This window comes from Tachyglossus aculeatus, chromosome 1, assembly GCF_015852505.1.
Source record: "Tachyglossus aculeatus isolate mTacAcu1 chromosome 1, mTacAcu1.pri, whole genome shotgun sequence".
In the NCBI taxonomy this organism is placed as follows: Eukaryota; Metazoa; Chordata; class Mammalia; order Monotremata; family Tachyglossidae; genus Tachyglossus; species Tachyglossus aculeatus.
In genome coordinates, this window is record NC_052066.1 from 35,738,651 (window position 1) to 35,746,022 (window position 7,372).

A 7,372-nucleotide genomic window follows, 5' to 3' on the forward strand; every position below is an offset into this window, starting at 1 on the left:
ATCTGATCACCTTGTAACCTCCCCAGTGCTTAGAACAGTGCTTTGCACATAGTAAGCGCTTATCAAATGCCATTATTATTATTATTATTATTATTCTCTGTGCCTCAGTTACCTCATCTGTAAAATGGGGATTAAGACTGTGAGCCCCCACATGGGACAACCTGACCACCTTGTAACTTCCCCAGCATTTAGAACATAGCGCTTAATAAATGCCATCATTATTATTACCCCAAGCCCAGGGGCAATTATTTGTCTCTGAGGCAGCTCAGGTGACCTCCATTTTCCCTCCCATCACCTCCTTTTTTTAACACTCATCCCTAGATTAGCTTAATTGTTTTATCTTATGCTTTTAAGGTTGCATTCAGAACAGCTCATTAGTTAACAAGCGAGAAGTCATTAAAGGGAAAGTGTGACCAACTCCGAGACCCCGGGATACTCAGGAGGAATAGCTAAATTACTGATGTGTAGGAGTGATGATAATAAGTAATAAAACAGATAATAATAATAATAATAAATTATAGCTGTGGCATTTGCAGTCAGCTCACACATTGTCCCTGCCCACAGTGTATAGGCTCTGAATTCATTTTACAGATGAGTCGCTTTACTTTTCTGTGCCTCAGTTACCTCATCTGTAAAACGGAGATTGAGATTGTGAGCCCCACATGGGATAAGGGACTGTGTCCAACCTGATTTGGCTGTATTCACCCCAGAGCCTAGTACAGTGCCTGACACATAACAAGTGCTTAACAAATACCATAATTATCATTATTATTGAGGTGCAGAGAAGTTACGTGACTTGCCCAAGTTCCTGTGACAGGTAATTGAAAGAGCTAGTATTAGAATCTAAGTCTTCTAACTCCCATTCCAGTACTCTTTCCACTAGGCCATACTGCTTGGGATTTCACTATCCCAAGTGTTTAGGACAGTGTTGTAAGCAGCATGGATCAATGGAAAGAGCCCGGGCTTTGGAGTCAGAGGTCATGGGTTCAAATCCCGGCTCCACCAATTGTCAGCTGTGTGACTTTGGGCAAGTCACTTAACTTCTCTGAGCCTCAGTTCCCTCATCTGTAAAATGAGGATTAAAACTGTGAGCCCCCCGTGGGACAACTTGATCACCTTGTATCCTCCCCAGTGCTTAGAACAGTGCTCTGCACATAGTAAGCGCTTAACAAATACCAAAATTATTATTTTTATTATTCACATTAAAGGTAGAAATACAGTTGCAATCAATCAGTCAATTGCATTTATTGAGAGCTTACTATGTGGAGAGCACTGTACTAAATGCTTGGGAGAGTACAATATAACAAAGTTGGCAGACATGTTCCCTGCCCATAACGAGCTTACATTCTAGAGGGAGTGAAGAAAAGAGTTTCTAAATTGTTGGGTAATGTACCATTTTATGGTTAGGATTATCAGTAACACTCCTCTGTTTTTGTTACATTTTATGTTGTACTATTTTGGAGAGGGTTTCTTTGTAGAATATGTGATAGAAATTGTGGTTCTCATGTTGCGATTACTTTCACCAAGGCTAAACAATACATTAGCGATGTTTAACATTACACTATATAGCATACAAAGGAATTTCATATTATTTGTGTAGGTATTCTGGAATGGATCCTACTTCATAACAGATAAATCTGTGGGAACGGTACCCATGATACAGCCATTCACAGTCCAGGCACATTGACCAGGAAAAACATCATGTGGAATGCATATAATTGTTCAGAGATTTGCTTTTGGAATATTTCTAAAGTTGTCATTGTATACTTTTGTGTGTAATGTGTGTGTGTGAGTTTGTGTGTTTAGGGGTGTGTGAGTGGTGTGTGTGCTTGTGTGTGTGTGAATGAGTTATCCTTCACACCTTCTTTTATTCTCTTTAGAGTTCTTTATGGTTAGGAAATATGCATTTAGGATGATTTCACTGTAACATTCGTAGCATCTGTATCAGCACGTTATATAAATCGGTGAGCTTAATACGTATTGTTTCTTATTAGTGAGAATGATAATAATTACATAGAATTAACAATGTACCTGGATATTGATCAGTGTCAACCCAGTTTTAGCAGTCCATATATTCTCAAATTCCAATAAACTACCCTGACTATAACCAGAGAGTGTTGGTGGTTTAGTAATACCTGGTAATATAAGTTCTACACTTTTTTTTGCAGTAATTTGTTAGAAAGGGGGTTTGGATTTGTTTTTGGTTTTTTTTGTATCAGAAGGGGTGTAATTAGAAAAATTGAGCCATCAACTCAATTGGTATTGATCTGTGTTCTTCCTAGATGAACAAACAATTTGATATAAGTTACTGTCTATCTCTGCCTAGAAAAGATAAATGAATAGTAAGCTGGAAAACCAACTTGTATTTCCAGTTAATAATAATAATGGCATTTATTAAGGGCTTAATATGTGCAAAGCACTGTTCTAAGCACTGGGGAGGTTACAAGATGATCAGGTTGTCCCATGGGGGGCTCACAGTCTTCATCCCCATTTTACAGATGAGGTAATTGAGGCCCAGAGAATTTAAGTGACTTTCCCAAAGTCACACAGCTGACAGGTGACAGAGCCGGGATTTGAACCCATAAACCCTGACTCCAAAGCTCATGCTCTTTCCACTGAGCCACACTGCTTCCCCTAATATTTATTTATTATATTTATTTATTATTATATTATTTAAGTAATAAGGCCCAGCTGGGTGTTCCCTTGTTCCAATAGGCAGCCTGAAGTGTCTTTAGGTGATTATAGTGTGCTTTCTTTAAACAAAACAATTATAATGTGCATAATACAATATTTTTGCTAACTTTATTAGATGACGTTAAGGTTTTCACTTTATGAACTAGCTGTTAAGAAATATTAAAGTGTTTTTAGTTATTTTATAATGCAATAGTTTCTGAAACTCAGTCTAAATGATCTCCCTATTTTATTCACCTTAGGAGGAATGGATTCGTGAAGATAAAATGTAAAGTAACATTTTTAATTGCACTTGAGAGATCAACGTTATTTACACTTACCCTCACAATTATGTTTTCATTCATTCATTCAATCATATTTATTGAGCCCTTACTGTGTGAAAAGCATTGTACTATGCACTTGGAAGAGTACAACACAATAGTAAACAGACACATTTCCTTCACACAATGAGCTTACAGTCTAGAGGGGGAGACAGGCATTAATATAAATAAATAAATCATCAGGCTTTATACCTCTGTCAACTAGACATATTAACTAAAGTCAAGATGTATTAATCATAAAATAGATGTATCAACTTAAAACTACCCGTAAGTGAAACTGTCTAAAAGCAGATCCACTGTTTTCAATTTTAGAATTGGTAAAATAATCCCTGAGAGCTATCTTGGTGTAATCATCTTTCCTGGGTATTTTCCTAAGGGTAGCATTGCTGTTGGAACCACTGAAAGGTTGAAAAGAACGTCAACAGATCATTTAGTCTAGCCTCCTGCCTCTAGGAAAGTGAACTAAATCTTTCAGGACGAAGGATTGCCCGTTTTGTTATAATATTTCTAACATATAACATTTCATAACTTTGTAGGTATTTTGTTTCAGTGATTTATCACTCCAATAGACAAGGAGTTCATTATGTCCAATAAAAATAGCTCCCACATAAAAATTAAGTCCAATTCTTTGTGTCTGGGCTCCAATGGATGTGTGGAACGATTGTTCAGCCTCCTCCCCATCATCATAATTATCACCATCAGCAGCAGCAGCAGCATCAATATTTATTGAGTGTCTACTGTGTGCAGAGAATTATCACTGACTCTGGTATTCAGAAAAAGTAACAAGACACGATTCCTGCTTTGAAGAGCTTATGCTCAAATTAAAAATGAAGCAACTTTTGTATACCACACTTGAAAACTATTAATCATCCCTTAACCTTCTATCTCTTCTTAGCCTAAACTACCTTTTCCTGAGAGGATCTATTTTCTGAAAGCATTTTTGTTGATCTACTTTCAAAATTAATTAAATGAATCAAATTCTGTTCTTTGTATTATTCAGTTCCCCTCTCAGGGTCACACCTGGAGAGTTTCCAGTACTCCACCAGTCTCGGCTACGGGAGGGAGAGTCAAGCAAAGGCATACCCATTCCATTCCTAGCTTGGGCAGTGGCTAGTGAGTGGAAGGCAATCTGCTACAAGTCAAAACTCACCTGTGCTGGGCAGCAGTGGCATTGGAGAAAGTCGAAGGTGGAGACTCAAGTTTACTGCGTGGAAGGTAGCAATGGTAAACCACGTCCGTATTTTTACCAAGAAAACTCTATGGATACACTAGTGGAATGATTGCAGATGGAGAGCAGGTCATTCTTGGAGAGATGTGCTGTGGTGTCGCTATGGGTCAGAAACAACTCAACGGCATAAGACCAGACAAGATTATTGGGTTGCATTTAAATTTCAACACATTCTTCTCTCAGACATTGGTCATATGAGAGATTTGTCAACTCTATACTATATGCAGAAGGTAGATTTCTATCTTGCTCTATTGGAGCTTGAGTCTCTGTATTGAAAGGGGGTTACCACATTAATAATAGAGATCCTTAAAACCAGTTGTATTTATTGAGTGCTTACTGTTTGCAGAACACTGTGCTAAGCACATGGGAGGATACAATGCAATACAATCTCTTTGTCTTCCTTGTAGAACTATCTTTGTTCACAGGGTATTTGTTCAATAGGCCCACTGAAATTCCTCATAGCCGTATATTAATCGAAAAGAAAACAAAACCTAATCCTTAGGTAAGATCATATTTAAAGAACGGTACAGTATATACTAGAATCTAAATCTTCTGATCCTTGGGCTCATTCTCTTTCCTCTAAAATACTACATTCCAATAATAGTGAAATTTTATCCATGGGGAAAGTTTGGCTGAGAAAGCTTGATGGATAATGACAGTCCACGACTCTGTGTGCTTCACTAGACGGATTAAAATAGTTATTTGCAATACCTCTTAATGTTTTGAGATGGGCTTCTTGAAATAATGATATTTCTGAAGCCTCTCCTGAAGCCTCCTAATCCACCTTGACTATCACATCTGCCTCCTTGGGGACCTCTCTGCCTCCGATCTCTCCCCACAGCGTGGCTTAGTGGAAAGAGCGTGGCTTTGTCCAGAAACGCTCTGGGCATATTACTCGCCTCCTCAAAAATCTCCAGTGGCTACCAATCAATCTACGCATCAGGCAGAAACTCCTCACCCTGGGCTTCAAGGCTGTCCATCACCTCGCCCCCTCCTACCTCACCTCCCTTCTCTCCTTCTACAGCCCAGTCCGCACCCTCCGCTGCTCCACCGCTGATCTCCTCACCGTACCTCACTCTCGCCTGTCCCATCATCGACCCCCGGCCCACGTCATCCCCCGGGCCTGGAATGCCCTCCCTCTGCCCATCCGCCAAGCTAGCTCTCTTCCTCCCTTCAAGGCCCTGCTGAGAGCTCACCTCCTCCAGGAGGCCTTCCCAGACTGAGCCCCTTCCTTCCTCTCCCCCTCGTCCCCCTCTCCATCCCCCCCATCTTACCTCCTTCCCTTCCCCACAGCACCTATATATATGTTTGTACATATTTTTTACTCTATTTATTTATTTATTTTATTTGTACATATCTATTCTATTTATTTTATTTTGTTAGTATGTTTGGTTTTGTTCTCTGTCTCCCCCTTTTAGACTGTGAGCCCACTGTTGGGTAGGGACTGTCTCTATATGTTGCCAATTTGTACTTCCCAAGCGCTTAGTACAGTGCTCTGCACATAGTAAGCGCTCAATAAATACGATTGATGATGATGATGATGATGATTGATGATGATGATGATGAAGAGCCTGAGATTGGGAGTCAGAGGTCGTGGGTTCTAATCCCGGCCCTGCCACTTGTCAGCTGTGTGACTTTGGGCAAGTCACTTAACTTCTCTGTGCCTCAGTTACCTCATATGTAAAATGGGGACTAAGACTGTGAGCCCCACGTGGGACAACCTGATAACCTTGTATCTACCCCAGTGCTTTGAACAGAGCTTGGCACATAGTAAGTGCTTAATAAATACCATCATCATCATTATTATTATTAATATTACATGCTTCACTCTTCAGCCCACGGCACTTACGTACATAGCTGCAATTTATTTATATTAATGTCTGTCTCCCCTTCTAGACTCTAAATGCATTGTGGGCAGAGAACATGTCTACCACCTCTGTTATATTGTACTCTCCCTAGTCCTTAGTACAGTGCTCTGCACACAGTAAGCGCTCAATAAATATGATTGAGTTATGAACCCATTGTTGTGTAGGGACCGTCTCTGTATGTCAACAACTTGTACTTCCCAAGCGCTTAGTACAGTGCTCTGCACACAGTAAGCATTCAATAAATATGATTGAATGAATGAAGGAATGAATTTTTCCACAGAAACATGCATTCCATGTCTCCCAACTAATCAAAAACCTCCAGTGGTTGCCAATCCATCTGTGGATCAAACAACAACTTTTTACCATCTGCTTTAAAGAATTCCGTCAGTACGCCTCCTCCTACCTTACCTCTCTGATTTCCTATTACAGCCCAGCCTGCAGACTTTGCTCCTACAGCTTGCTGCTGGACTCCAATCTCATTTATCTTGCTGCCAACCTCTATCTCGCATCCTCCCTCTGGCCTGGAGCTCCTTCCCTCTCCATATACATCAAACCACTTCTCTCTGCACCTTCAAAGTCTTATTAAGGTCACATCACCTCCAAGAGACCTTCTCTGGTTAAGCCCTCTTTTTCCCAGTTCCCTCTTCATTCATTTATTCATTCATTCAATCGTATTTATTGAGCGCTTACTGTGTGCAGAGCACTGTACTAAGCGCTTGGGAAGTACAAGTTGGCAACATATAGAGACGCTCCCTACCCAACAGTGGGCTCACAGTCTAGAAGGGGGAGACAGAGAACAAAACAAAACATATTAACAAAATTAAATAAACATGTACAAATAAAATAGAGTAATAAATATGTACAAACATATATACATAGATATGGCACAGCACATAGTGTGTGGATAAAGGGTTGGAATTTGGGGAAATCACTGGGAGACTCTGAAGAGCTCACACGTGATGGCTTTATTGACATCGAAGTAGTCAGTGAGGTCTTCGACAATGAGATGAGGAAGTAGGGTCTTTTGGGGAGGCCGTGTTCCCTGCCCGCAGTGAACTTCCAGCCTAGAGGAAGTTCCTCTGAAGTTCCTTCTGTTCAGAAGATCAGGAAGATCAGCCTCTTCATTCTGCATCATCGGTGAACTTGGATCTGTGACCTTTGGACATTTGCTATTCATCCCACCTTAGACTCGGCAGCATTTATGTACTTATCTATAAATTGCATGTTATAAATTATTAATTTATATAAATGTCTGTCTTCCCCTG

At 40.1% G+C, this 7,372-nt stretch overlaps 1 non-coding gene across 1 annotated transcript; it reads left to right on the forward strand.

Annotated features, from left to right (window-relative positions):
- Positions 1-4,013: 4,013 nt before the first annotated feature.
- Positions 4,014-4,151, forward strand: LOC119936822. Its single transcript, XR_005453856.1, has one exon. It is a non-coding gene; the product is annotated as a small nucleolar RNA SNORA7 (small nucleolar RNA).
- The last annotated feature ends 3,221 nt before the right edge of the window (positions 4,152-7,372 follow it).